This window comes from Anolis sagrei, chromosome 4 (assembly GCF_037176765.1).
Source record: "Anolis sagrei isolate rAnoSag1 chromosome 4, rAnoSag1.mat, whole genome shotgun sequence".
Taxonomy (NCBI): Eukaryota; Metazoa; Chordata; class Lepidosauria; order Squamata; family Dactyloidae; genus Anolis; species Anolis sagrei.
This window is the reverse complement of record NC_090024.1, coordinates 188,134,614-188,149,433: the sequence shown is the minus strand read 5'-3', so window position 1 is coordinate 188,149,433 and position 14,820 is coordinate 188,134,614.

The window sequence follows — 14,820 nt, the reverse complement described above, 5'->3', positions numbered from 1 at the left end:
CTTTTCCCCATCATATGAGGAAAAGGGGAGGAAAGTGTCACACACACTTTCCTCCCCATGACAGCAGAGTGATGACACTCAGCATTCCCCATCCAGGCCCAGCCAAAAGTGGCAAAAACAAGACTGTTTTAGCCCCATGTGAAGAGGTCCTTTGACTCCATGGGAATCAAAGGTGTCTCATCATTTGGAATATTATTTCAGAGGGAAGACAGACCAGTGACTTTCTATTGAAGAACAGCTTTATTTAACAACATCGCATCATTTGACAATTGATTAGTTAGTTGTAGTTGGGATTAGCAACCTCATCAGATGGCCATTGGCATCCTTCCACTTCATAGAATGGTGTGGGGAATCTAGCACCCAATTCCCTGCATCGCTCCAGCTGAGGGGAAGCATGAGTGTGTGTGGTGAACACACCTGTCTCCATGCATTCTAGGACAACATGGGAGCTATCTCATATTGCCCTGCTGGCAACATGTGCCGGCTTCACCCTCCTTCCTTCATAAAGTTGGTATAGCATCATGTGATGGGAGCTGGCCAACTCCATGGTGTCCTGGGTTAAAACTGATGCATGCTGCCAATTTTAGCCCCTTGTGATGAGGTGGTAGGGATAGAATTCAAGCTGTTCTCTTTCAGCCTGATCTGCCTTACAGTCACACACCATCTTGACCTTATAGGAAGAAAGGTCAGATAGAAATACGCCTAATAAAAGTAAATAAGTAAATAAATATAGCCTGAGTATTGATTTGATGCTTATATTGTAAAAGCTTCATTGTGCAACTGCTCCATTTCTTGATTCTCTCCATTCTTTTTTATTCTGAGTCTGCTAGACTTCTCTTGATCATAATGGGATAAAGATAATAGAAACAATGACATATGTCCCTGATCATAATGTTAGTGGTTGTGTGTTGACCCAGCTTCAGAGTTTTGGGCTATACAATATTCAGAATCCCCTTCTGTGAGCTGTAGTCTAAAAATATTAACTTTTCTATTAATCTGTGGCCAAACTCTACAAAAATAAAATGTCAGTGATTTTATGTTCATACAGATACACCACTAGGCATTAAACCAAAGAGTCGTGCTTTCTTCTCTTTAACAAATAACCTAATGGCAAAAACAACCTATACATAAAATGGCAGTGACCTGAATGCAGATGCTCTGAAGTATCCATGTGCATGTTGACACCATTTATTAATATAGGATGTTATCATCTGTTTTCTTTGGTATCTGGGGGTAGTGGTGTCCTGGGATTCTATTCCTATGAATTCATAGGGGAAACTATATGGTGGTTGTGGCTCTTGAGACCCCAGAATCCCCTGACCACCCTTTCATGAAGTGTCTCAGCATTCTCCAGTAGAGGCAATTCACTTTTCCAACATGTGTAATGCCCTCCTTAATGTTCTTTCAAATACCAGTTTTTACAATTTTACCATTTCCTACAAAAACCAAAGATTGACTTCTATCCGGGTCTAGTCTTTCTGTTTGTTTTTGCATTTGTGGCTGTCCATGACCTCCAAAACAAGAATAAAGGTCTGCAGGCCATAATTCTAGTTCCTAGATCAGTCTCTCTCAAATTGTGTTCCTCCAGGTGTTTCGGACTTCAGCTCCCAAAAATCTCAGCCAGCTTACCAGCTGTTGGGAATTGTGGGAGCTGAAGTCTGAAATATCTGGAAGAACACAGTTTGAGAAACGCCATCCTAGATCATCCAAAAATATCTCGAGGATTCATGCCTTTCAATTGTCTTGACCTGTCAAGGTCAGTCCCTTTGTCATCCCAGTTTTTCAACTGTTTTGAAATAATCACAAGCATTATTTTAAGGGGGAGAGGAGAAGAGGAGCAGAATGAGGCAAAACCAGACTGTGCAACCTCTTCTTGCTGGTGTGTGCTTCCTCATTAATACCCTTTGGCTTCTTCACCACTCTGATGTCCTTTGGCCACATATGTCCCAGATTTCCTCTTTGAATATTTTGACGGTATAAGAAATCTGAACAATGGAAAATGGAGGGCAACAGCCTGACTCTTTCGTGTTCTATCAAGTATGCATAGTCTGACTCTATTGGGACAACTTAAAATACTAGCTTTTTCCCCGACATGGAGGTAGAAAACCAATGTACTCTAGCATACGCAGTCATGTGTAATTTTGGAAATCCTCCTCCCTGGTTTTGCAGCTATTTAGAAATTTCTCACCCTCCCTAGGTATGAACTTGAGGATCAAGGCTGGAACTAAACTAGTCTAATTTGAAGGGAATAAAACAAAAAAAGAAAAGAATGGAAGAGTGATGGAGAATAACAGTAGTGATACAGAGACTGAAATAGGAAGCCGTAATTGAAACCACAGATGGACAACAGTGGGACCAATTACAAGGAACTGCAATTAGGAAAACTCAACCCGTGTTTCCAAACATTCAGCAGGGACTCTGATAATTCATTTGAGAATTCTGATTCAGATTGAGTAGCATTCTGAATTAAAAGATCCCTGGAAGCAAAGAGAAAAAATATCTAGCACCTTTGTTAACTAACCCTGTTTCTGCATTAAAAACCAATTAGAGTGAAGACATTGCTGTGGCTGAAGTTAATGCCAACAGGCATCAGTTCTAAAAGCACTGTCAGTTTCAGATATTCCTAACTCAGCCATATCATTTTGCTTCAGGCTACGTCACATTGTTCAGAGTCTCAGACTGGGATAGCATTTTTTTTTTAAAAAAAATGCATTCTTGAGAAGACTTGATATCAACCAATGGTTTTTTAAAACTGTGAAAACAAACATCGGAAATGAGATTCAACTCAATATGACCAGAAGATTAACTACAAGAATAGCACAGGGTTGCATGATACAACTACGTATCATGTTTTCATGCCTTATTCTGAGGAGTCCACTAATGGGTAAAAGATAATCAAAAGGATGGGTCATAGAAGGAAGTATGCTATGGGGGAGCTGGGGCCTACCACTACCTCCTTTCTCTGAGGCCATTGCAGTCTGCCAGAGACCTCAACCACTCCTACGGGGATCTATTTTCTCTTTCAGGATCAGGGAGTAGATTTTAAAGCTGAGTGTGTCACCACCCTAGAGAAAGACTCCAGTGAAAACAACTGCATGAGAGAAACCAACTGCAGAGAAGTACAAGACTGCAAGAGAGTTTAAATCAGCAGGAACAGTTCTAATGAGTGTTTGGCTCTTCTCCAGTGTATGTGTGTGCATGTACCTTCAAGTTGCCTGTTGATTTATAGAAACCCCATGAATTTCATGGGGTGTTCTTAGGCAAGAAATACTTACAGGTGGTTTTTCCAGTACAGCTTACATCACCTCATATATGCTGGTGGTCCCCGATTGAATTTTCTACTAGGGTTGACTCTGATTAGCTTTTAAAATCAGACAGAATCTAGTAGTTTGGGAATATTTAGAGAAGTAGGATAATGTTCATTTGGCAGAGACGTGGGATCAGTGCATTTAATGCATGCCTTAAAGAGCTGTAACTCCTTGTTTCCAACTGCCTGACATAGCACTAAGTTGCTACTTTAACTGCCGTAGTAGAAGGTTGGACTGGATGGCCTTTATAGCCTCTTTTGTTCTATCTGATTCCTATGAAATCTTGAGTTTTGTAGTTTATGCAGGGGTATTAGAGAGACCCGGTGTGAGGGAGTGTGACTATGATTCTGGAGAACATGGTTCGAATCCCCATTCAAACCAGGAAACCCACTGAATGACCTTGGGGAAGTCACAGCCTCAGAGAAGTCAAGGGCAAACTCACAATCAAAATATATTTTCAGGAAAACTCCAAAAAATTGCCTTAGGATTGCCATAGATAAAAATGACTTTAAGGCATATAACGTTTAGGGAAAACCTAAATACCCCAATGTCACCAGGTTCTGTCTCATCTTGGAAGCTAAGCAGACTCAGTCCTGGTTAGTACTTAGTAATACAAAACCCAAGTACTCTAGGTTCTATTTCAGGGGAAGGAACTAGTAAAAATGATTCTTAGTATTTCTAAAAGAATCCTAGGAAATTGTGGGTTCATCATAAGTCAACAGGCAGTTTGAAGGCACATACACTGTGCTCACCAAAATATGAAACCCAGAATTCTTTGCAACCATGGCAGATAAAATGAAATCACAGTGCCACAATTGTCAGGTGTGAAAGGGACCTGGTTAACTACCATATTTGCTTGTGTATAATGTACCATCGAATGTAATGCACACCGTGCCCATCTGTCAGACCTGGTAGGAAGCCCCTAGGGACCATAAAAAGGCTAGTGGGAAGCTGCGCACTTCAGTCTGGCCTTCCCACCAGCTTTTTCGTAGCCATCATCAGCTTGCCACCAGGCTTTTCATGGCTACTACTGCCTCTCCATCCTCTGGATCTCTTGCCCAACAGTACATGTGGGTTTCAGTGTGTGATTATAACATGCCATTGAATCTCATGCTCACCTCAATTTTTGCAATGTAATTAAGCTTTTAAAAGGTGAATGTTAGACCAAAGTAAATATGATAAAAATGAATGTGAAGCTGGCATCCTAGAATGTCAAGATCCCCATCCCAGACCAGGACACCAAGGTATTAGTTATACCTCTAGTGTTGATGGTGGGAGGTTGCCTCAACATATCTGGCTTTTATTGTACTGTTGTCTGTCTTTGCTGGTCATGGGGTTCTGAGATAATTTATCTGTTTGCTTTTTTATCACAGGGGTTCTGTGCTAATTATTTTGGCTTTCTTTTTTCCAAATCACTATACAGCATTTGAATGATTGGCAAGCTAGAGATATTTTTGAAATAAATAAATAGAATCCATATTGCTTTACAGTACAATGGGCAAGTTCAGCTTGCATCTGCTTAGGGCTCAGATGCAAGGAGCATTTGCTATTAGCCAAGATAGCTGCCAGCTTCCCATATCCTCCCACTGCCCACTTGTTCTTATGAGGTGACTGACACACACTCCTTAAAACTTCAGTTGGTCTAGTTTCTGAGTTTTCCGGTGTTTATTTCTGTTTTTCCCCAGGCAAAGCACTGCATTCAGCATTACCAATTTAACAATTTACCTCAGATCAGCACTCTGCAAAATGCAGCACTTAAAGTCCAATTGCAGGACAAAGTATATATTTATTAAAGAAAGAGTATCAGATTCAAGTAGGAAATGAGAATAGAGAGAACTACTTCTCTTTACAAAAGAAAGTAATACAGACCTCAATCCTGAAATGTACTTGAAGTTATGTTCTGCTTTGTCACAAAACAATGCAGTGCTCCTTGGCTTTAAGGATATAACCAGTCTTTATTCAGCTACACCGATGACAGACCAAGGTGGAATTTAACAGCCCCAGTGTGTTAACAGGGCCTTTCTTTGAGTGCTAGTGGTAGTGCCTCCTTGGGTGATATTTTCATGGGAAAATGTGCTATAAATAACACTGCAGGTCAAAACTAAGGGAGTGAGCAGAAGTACAAATAAAGTGACAGGTTTCTTTGAGAAAATAAGACCACAATGTTATTATCATTTACAGATCTGTGGGTCTGGGATAACAAATCCAGGCATTGAAAATCATGACCGCTTTCTGATGGCATCAACCCCAGCCTACGTACTGGAGGATGACAATAAGTGACACCCAGAAAACCTCATAAATATATACCATTGGGAGGCTGTGGTGGGGAGGTAGGCTAATAACCACCGAGTGGAGCTTGACCCTATTTGTCCTAATCTCCAAGTCCCTTTTGAGTCCCCCTGGAATTGGCCCTATGCCACATTGCCAAAGTTGTGTGAAACTACCAGTTATACCCCCTGACAGAACCAGCTCTTTAATATTAAAAATCAAAATAAGGTGGGTGGTTAGACAAACTAACTCAAAATATGTTGTTGGTGGTATTGTTATTATTGTCATCATCATTATTATTATTGGTGTTGTAGTTTGTTGTTCATCATCATCATCTTCATCTTTAATTACTTATTAATCGCCCTCCATCCGAGATGCTCTAGGTGATTTACATTGCATAAATTATACAGCATAAAACACATACGTACAAATATTAAAATTAACATGGGTCAAATGCTCTAGTAAAAATCCAGGTCTGAAGTGCTAGGATAAAATGCCCTAAGTCACGCATGGCTCTCAAATAGGGGGGCAAGGAATTCCATAAGGCAGGGGCAGAAATAGAAAAGGTCCTGCGTCTGGTGCTTTCTAAGTGCACTTCCCTAGGACCCGGTATATAGAGCAAATCGCGTTGGGATGGTCATGGCGACCTCCAATGATGGGAGAAGGAGAGACGGTCCCTAAGATACAAGGGACCCTGGCCATATAAAGTTTTAAAGGTCAGGACCAGCATCTTATACAAACCATGATATTCAGTTGGATCCAGTGTAGATGCCGCAGCACTCGTGTTATATAGCATTTCATGGGCATTTTTGTGAGTTACCTGGCCGCAGCATTCTGGACAATACGGAGCTTTCGGGTTGTAGAAATAGGAAGGCCAATATACAAGGCCTTACAATAGTCCAGCCTAGATGTGACCGTGGCATGGATGACTGTTGCCAGAGCCTCATCTGACAGGTAAGGTGCCAGTTGCCTCATTGTCGTAGATGGAAAAAGTCCTGTTTTCTGGCACCGAAATCAAAAGGAGCAACCGCTCTCAAACGTAACAGTTCTGGGTTTGGATAGGGATTCCACTGTATATAGGCTTCAGGGATACACTCAAGGAGAAAAGTCATATACACAAAGTAAGCATTGAGTCATGAGGCTATATGTAAACTGAAGACAATGATGAGGATGAAGCGCCACTCTCAAACAATCTTCATGGAAAAGATCCAACTCAAGTCCAGTGAAAAATGGAGCACTGCTGCTCAAAATAAGTCTTCAAAGAAAAGTCCCAATGGCATTCAACAGGGGTGCCCGGGTATTTTTGTACCCTGTTTCGGGGAAAGCAATCCCCTTCCTCAGGAGTTGATAAATTCAGCAACTCTAGACTCTTATATCATGCCAGGTAGCTTATACAAAAAATGTGACTCTGCTTGGAGTAAATTCACACTGCGAGTGTGAAAATAGAACATGCAAACTTGCTTTTTAAAAAAGGATTGAAATTAAAATTCTAATTGCCACTTCTATAGCTTCAAGTTTTACTTAGTTGCAGTTATAGTTGCAATTTTAAACAGCTTTTCAGAAGAAACCACAAGTTTGTCCTTTCTAATTGGTCATCCATTGTCATCCCAATGCACAAGCACAGAGAACAGGACAGCTACACAAGGCCTGCCCAGAATCATATTTCTCCTCTGACATTTGGAGAAGCCACCCTCCTAACCATAAAACTGTCTTTCAAAATTTCAAGTAGCATTACAAAAAGATGATACAAGCCCCCATTAAATTTTAATTGTGAAGTAATATAGTTATACCTTGGTTATTAGGGAAGGGAACTAATTACACATAATAAAGAGAGAGATAAAACCTAAATTATTCTAATCCTAGGACAAATAACTAATGCAGTCTTCCCCCCACAAAAGGATAAAATGAATCTTTTTGTGTAGTATTCTCTCCTTATTCCAACAATCTGGCGTATTTGGGATAATTTTTCTACGTGGAAAAAGCATGTAGAGGAAAAGTAGCTGCATGGAAAATGCATTTTCTGTCCAAGGAATGCTGTTTTTCTGCTCAGGAAATACATTTTTAGTGTAGAAAATAACTGACATGCTTTTAGTGAGTTACTCCAGCATACAGCCAACTTATGTTATCATAAACCAATTTTCTGGAGATTGTAAAGGTTTGTATTTTTTCTGATGAGTCAAGAGCCCAAATCCCCCATATCTATTTTTAATTAATGGTCTCCAGAATGGCCATTTCTGTATCATGTACAAGGTGTGTAGGATGGGGGGGGGGGGGGGAATAATCAGAAACAAATCCAACAATTTCCCTGTAATTAAATGTACTGCAAAGGTACCATCTACAACAGTGGTTCCCAACCTGTGGTCCATAAACCACCAGTGGTCTGCAAGAACTAAAATATGTTCTGTGGCCTGCAAGAACTAAAGTATGGTTCCTTTTCTGGGGGGAAGGCTACACCAGTGGTCTGCAAGAACTAAAATATGGTCTCATTACTACACCGTTGCAATGAGAGCAACTGGACTCACACAACCATTTTATAGTGCCGAGGCTTATTAAATATGGTTTTCTGTGAGTGAACAGATGACAGCTACTGCATGACATATGTTCTGTATAAGAAACTAGAGATGATGTGGTCTATGCAATGCAATTTTATGAATCAGCACCACAAATAACCAAACTGAATCTTAAGTTGACCAACCCTTTTGGTACTAATGCTGGAGAGTGGTCTGTGGTCAAGTGGTCCCTAATCAAGTGGGCGCTGGTCAAAAAAAGGTTGGGAACCACTGATCTACAGGGACTTCCCAAGAATCCCAGAGGTTCCTTTGGATTTCTGTTGCAACACATTCAACTGTATGAAAATAACAGGATATGTTTCCACTGACCCCCCCCCCCCCCACACTCTCTCTCTCACACACACACTTTCTCACCACATGGAAATGGCTATGTTGAGTTATGCTGCATCACCTGAAATGGTTTGGTGAGGTAGCACTGGGGGACCTAGTTGTGAAGATGTAGCTATGTGCTAAATGTATTCTCTAAATGCAGAATTCCAATCAATGTATTTTCTGCACAAAAAGTTGCGTGTTTCTCTGTACTTAAAAATCAGCCAGAACACTCTAGGATATTGGAACACTGGGAGAAAAGTATGCAAAAACTGTACTGCTCTATTACACTTCCTGGGATTTCCTGAGTGTCGTTTGATGGGAAAGAAAATAATAGAACATTAATTCTATCTCTAAAACAGTATTTGAAAGCAGTTACTTTCAAACTCTGAATTTTAATAATTTAGCACATGCAATGAAGTAGAGGCCAGTTCACCTCACTTTCAATTTCATTTCTTCATTTCCTCATCTGTAGCACATCAGGGTTCTCTGAAAATACTGGTGGAATGTTTCAAGTCTTCTCTGAGTTTCACGTGTCCCTACAGAAGTATCCCCTCTTACTGAAAACAGGATGAAACACAAATTGCATCAGAAATATGTATGTTTCTGAAACTTATAATATGTTTTAGAATATAAAAAATGCACGCAATCATGCAGAAATATATTTTCAAATACCTATCTCTGAAATATTTGCCGAGATGCACTTTCATCAATGGAAAAAGGACATGTTAGATAGCAAATGGAAGAAACATATGTACATCTTCCAATGAGGGAAGATAAAATAACCAAATTAAAAATTGGAGCAGCACAACATTCTGGGAAATTGTGGAAATGGAACAGAGAGATAGTGACATCTTCTCTTTCTAACTCACAAGGTGCTGTTGGCAAACTCAACCTTACTCTCTGCGGCTCTGTTGTGGCAATAATGTGTAGCCACTCTTTCAAAATCCAAGTGCCTTTAGTAGACATATAATCCCATTGCTGTAAGCAGTGGAAACAGGATACAGTGCCGCCTATGCAAGTTGAGTAATGCTTTCTAAACTCTAAGTAAATAATATATAGGAGCTATATCGCTATTCTGCTTTTTCCAGTACAGTGCAGCTAATATTGCTGAATGCTCAGACTGTTTGTCTGACCCTGGCAGAGCTGCTCATTTAGGAGCTATGTTTTATTCATGTGTTTATTTATACATTTATACTCCCTGGGATAGTGTCTTCAAGAGACACATCTCATTTCCATGCATGGGAAACAAGGAGGGGAGCCATCAGATCGCCACTCTCAACCAACAAGCTTCAGAGTCATGCAGATGCCATAATGCAATCGGGCACAGTGTCAGTTCATTTCATGCTGATGAGATTTTTCTCAGTGGAGGCATGCGAGACTAGTTAGAACAGCAGGCGGTGCTGGTGGTGTTTGTAAAAGAAGTGCAGTTAATTCCAGTGGCAGAACCAACCAACTCACACCACTGGAAGGTGACATGACTTTTAATTTCCATGCCAACATCCATAAGAGAGCTTCTTGCCCATTCTGTCATTTTAGTGGTTGGCTTTTCATTAATATTAACTCCAAGTTGGATCACCAGGAAGACTTGCATGGAAAACTTGGTTATCGCAGGGTCAGAATATATCTATTAAATTGCAACTTGGTGGGTAAAAAAGAGTTGTTGGTGTGACATGGTTCGGGACAAAACCTAATAAATGTAAACTAACATTGAAAATTTCCCAACCTTTTAGGGTAAAGTTTTTTTGTTTTCGTTTTTTGTTGTTGTTGTTTTTTGTTTTTTTTGTTTTTTTGCCTACCAGTGGATACAACATAATGCCAGAGAATAGGAGAGAGGACCTTCCTGGCTGTTGCAAACCAATTGTGGGATACCATCCCCTTGGAGGTCCAGTTGACACAAACTTTGGTATCTTTCTGATACCAAGTCAAGACATGTCTTTTAATTAACACCTTTGGGGAGTAATCTATTTTAAAGGTTTATGTACATGATTTTTTTATTGTTGTAGCCTTTTAAGCTGCTTTAATTTGTGATATTTAATATTTTTATTTTATTGTTTTAATTAATCTGCCATTTTTTTAAATTATTCAAAATTAGTTATTATCTGTACAGTCCCCTGAATTCCCATGATAAAGGGGAGGACAAAAATCACTGGTATCCTATACAACCTGTTATGTTACATAATTTCATGTATATCTTGCTATGTAGCAAAGGCACAAAGAAAGTTATCTACTGAACTGAAAAGATGCATGCTGGGACAGTGTCAAGAGCACCCTATTTGTGGCAGTAGATCCCAATACCCATCTGAACGATCTCACCTGGTGACCCATCATGCATCAAAGGACCCTGGGGTATTGGGGCATTCCTTTGGTCCCAATAGATATCATTCACTATACCAGCCAAATGGTGTAGTTAGTTACACATCAACCACCTTCTGCTGGATATAGAAATTATGCAATTTCCCAGTTCTGATTCTCACAGATGTATGTGAGATGTAACTCTCCCACACAGTTGTAGTCATTAGTTTAATAAAATAAAATAATTAATAGATGGGAATGAAACCAATTAATCAGTTTTGTGTTTGCTTATATTTTCTAAAATATATACCAAGTTCTAACAGTCTAACTTATGAAATCCTTTTCACATTTGGGAAAGTACTTATTGGAAAGAAATGAACCAAAACAGAAGCCTCTCAACCATCTGCACTGGCCAAGTCCAATAAATACAGCCGATACAAATGCAGCTGGTGGCCTTCAAAGTCAACCCACATTTTTCTGCTTGAGTTGCAAACACCCAGCACATTCAGAACACCTTTTAAAAACAAAATTACTTTTTATGTTCTCAACACATATATAATCTCAATCAACCAGAGATAATCTCAATTAAGACAAAGTATAGAACCAGGTGAGGGATATTTTTTCTCTCTCTCTAGCATATTCTACTCCTTGTATTATATGATGATGATGATAATTATTTTTAACTGGAGATTTACTTAGTTATATATGTATGTCCCTCCAAACCCATATCAATAAACAATGCTGTAGTTAAAATCACCACCATTACCACCACCATCATCATCAACAAGAATCAGTTATTAAGGTCTGTTCCACAAGTTACACAGTGAAAAACATTTTCCACAGATAAACATGTACACAGGCTGAGAAGATACACTCTAGTAAAGATTCTTTCTGGTTCATGTATATTATCTATACCAAATGCTACATATTTTGGTGTTATTCTGTTCAGACATTCCCTTTATACATATACACTCTTTGCAAGCACACCTTGAGTATCATCCATAAAAGGCCTTGTGACTATGTGGTTTGTTTGTTTTGTTTTGGGTTTTTTTTTTTTGCATTCTTTTTACTGGGACTTAATATTTGGCATTATTTTGTCTGAATTTGCAACGTTACCTTCAGTTCAGCTGAGTATTCAGCTTCAAGGAAGACTAGAATAGAGCAACTTTTCTATCTGGTATTGTGGCATTATTTATAGCACTGCTTGTACACTACAGCCTCCATATCCATGGGGGTACATTCCAATACATACACACACACACCATAGATATCTTAAATCATGGATAACAGTTAATCTTATATTTTGGTTATACTTGGGCTGAAATGTACCTTAAAATGCATAAAAAGCATAGGAGGACCTAAAGAAGTCCACAGCCATTTCCCAAGGGATTATTTTCTTTTTTTAGTGTATGTAAGTGAAGTCATGGATAGATGTATGGATAAAGAAGTTGTACTTAGGGAGCATGTGATGTTTAGCCTGGAGAAGCAGCAGTTAAGAGGGGACATGATATACATTTAGTGCTATTTGTAAGGATGTCATATTGAAGATTAAGCCAGCTTGTTTTCTGATGCTCCAGAGAGTAGGACCTGGTGCAATGGATGCAAACTACATGAAAAAAAATTCTACTTAATCTTTATGAAGAAATTCCTGACAGGAAGAGCCATTTGAAAGTGGAATACACTGCCCCGGAGTGTAATAGAGTCTGCTTTTCTAGGTGGCCAGTTGTAGGGAGTGCTTTGATTGTGTACTTCCGTAGGATGGGGGTTGGACTGGATGATTTCTTCCAACTTCATGATTCTATTATTCTAGAGTAGTGGATGAGTAGCCATCTTAAGGCCCTTCCACACATAATCCACAATATCTGCTTTGAGCTGGGTTATCTGAGTCCACACTGCCATATAACCCAGTTCAATGTTTTATACAGCTGTGTGGAAAGGGTCATGATCTCCTCCAAGTCAGCTTGGCCATTTCTTGTGGCTTCTTTTCTTTTCTGTATCTATTAATGAAATATTTATCTGAGGCTATACAGTTTCTTTTAGGGGCAGAAATAAGTTAGCTAGATTCAGGCTGCCTCTGATCCCCGGGCTCATAGTTGATTACCATGTGATGACAATTCACTTTTCAGAAAGTGCAAATAGGAGCGCAAAATTTCTTCCCTGCTGTGTGAGGAATGAGCAAGATTAATTAAAGCATAATCTATTGCTAACATTCCATGAAAATAAAATCAATGCTAAGGGAAAGAAAGTCCCATGTTGAAGAGCTACCATTTGTGGAGTCCTGCATCACCATTCCTCGCATGAATCCTTTCTTGTGCACCACAGAACTCAGCTATAATGAAGTTATCTGAAAGTTGGCAGTGGCAGCATGTCTAGCCCACAGCACAGTCCTTTTGCCCCTGGGATGTGTCATTTAATTACCAGGATGTAAGTGGGAAGCAAGCTACTTCCTCTGTAGGTTAATAATATTTGGTGACTTCATTATTTCTTGGGAGATCATTCAGATTTTGTTGAATGAGAGAAGAATCATAAAAGAAGACATGTGTGGCTGGTCTGATCTGATGTCACAAGTACCCTATAGGATCAAAGAGGCCATGGGCACAGGTTTCCATTGGCTTGGTTACTCTGATGTCAGAGGTGGGTCATTCAGCATTGATCTATGTAGTTGTATACTGCAGGAGGAGCCCTAGGGAGCTCTTAGAACTTGAATTCAAAGATACATCAGCTTTTGGTAAATTAAAGCATGTAATTATTGCCTGCAGACTTTGACTTTCCAAATGACACCTTGTGAGTACAAATTAGCCAAGTAGTTTCAGTGTCCTTTATTAAAACCAGTCAGACACATTACATATACCACTTATGTATGGGATCAAAACAAAAACATTTGCACTGAAACCTTTTAAATCCCCTTTAAGTGCTTTTGCTGAATTATTTCCTGTTCAAATTATATAGCTCAGCCAGTAAAATTAATGCAGCATTTTGAGCAGAATAATGTAGACTGAGATCCAGAGTTTGTTGGAGTTCGCAAACTCTGGATGACCATGCTTACTGATTACTAATTTACATGTTCACAGACTTCATATTTATTTGTGTGTGTGTGTGTGTGTGTATATATATATATATATATATATATATATATATATAATATTTGTACCTCGCCCTCCTCACCCCGAAGGGTGGCTTTACACATAGGCAGTAATTCAATGCCATAAAAAACAACATAAAATTAAAATAAACATTTGAATTAAAACCACAAATGAAAACATTAAACATTACATCAACTATTAAAACCACGCTATCCACAATCATAATCTTGTGCCATTCCAGTAGTCATTGCACATATTCTGTATATTTATATATTTATATTCTGTATATTTATTTACATTTATTGCACTACAATTATTATTTGAAGGTTTGGTCCCAAGGCCACATTTTCACTTTCTTTCTGAAGGAGCCTTTGAAAGTAGCCTCCCAAAGGGCAATGGCAGGGTCTCCTCAAGTCATCTGTAGCTTTTTTTTTTTTTTGGAGAGTGAAGCAATAAGATCAAATGAGAGCCCTCTCTCACCATTTGTTGTATGCATTTAAGTTGTTTCTGACTTATAACAATCATAAGAAAATGATTATGGGTGTTCCCTGACAAGATTTGGTCAAAGTCGATTGGCTCTTGCCTTCCTCTGAGGCTGAGAGAGTGTGACTTGCCCATGGGCAAACAGTGGGTTTCTAAGACCATGTGGGGATTTGAACCTTAGTGTCCAGGGCTGGCCTTCTATACTCAACCTTACCTTCATAAAATTCTATGAATGACTAATTAATTTTAAAACATAAACCTCCACTGAAAGTCTACAATCCTGTACACCAGAGTTTCTCAAACTGTGCTCCTCCAAATGTTTTGGACTTCAGCTCTCCCAATTCCTAAAAGTTGGTCTGGGAGCTGAACTCCAAAAAGCCTGGAGGAACACAGTTTGAGGGACGCTGCTGTACACAATTACTTGGAAGTGAGAAATACTGGATTCAATGCCACTTACTTCTCAGCAGACATTGCCTTGTAAGAGAAGCAGATTGGTTGTACAGG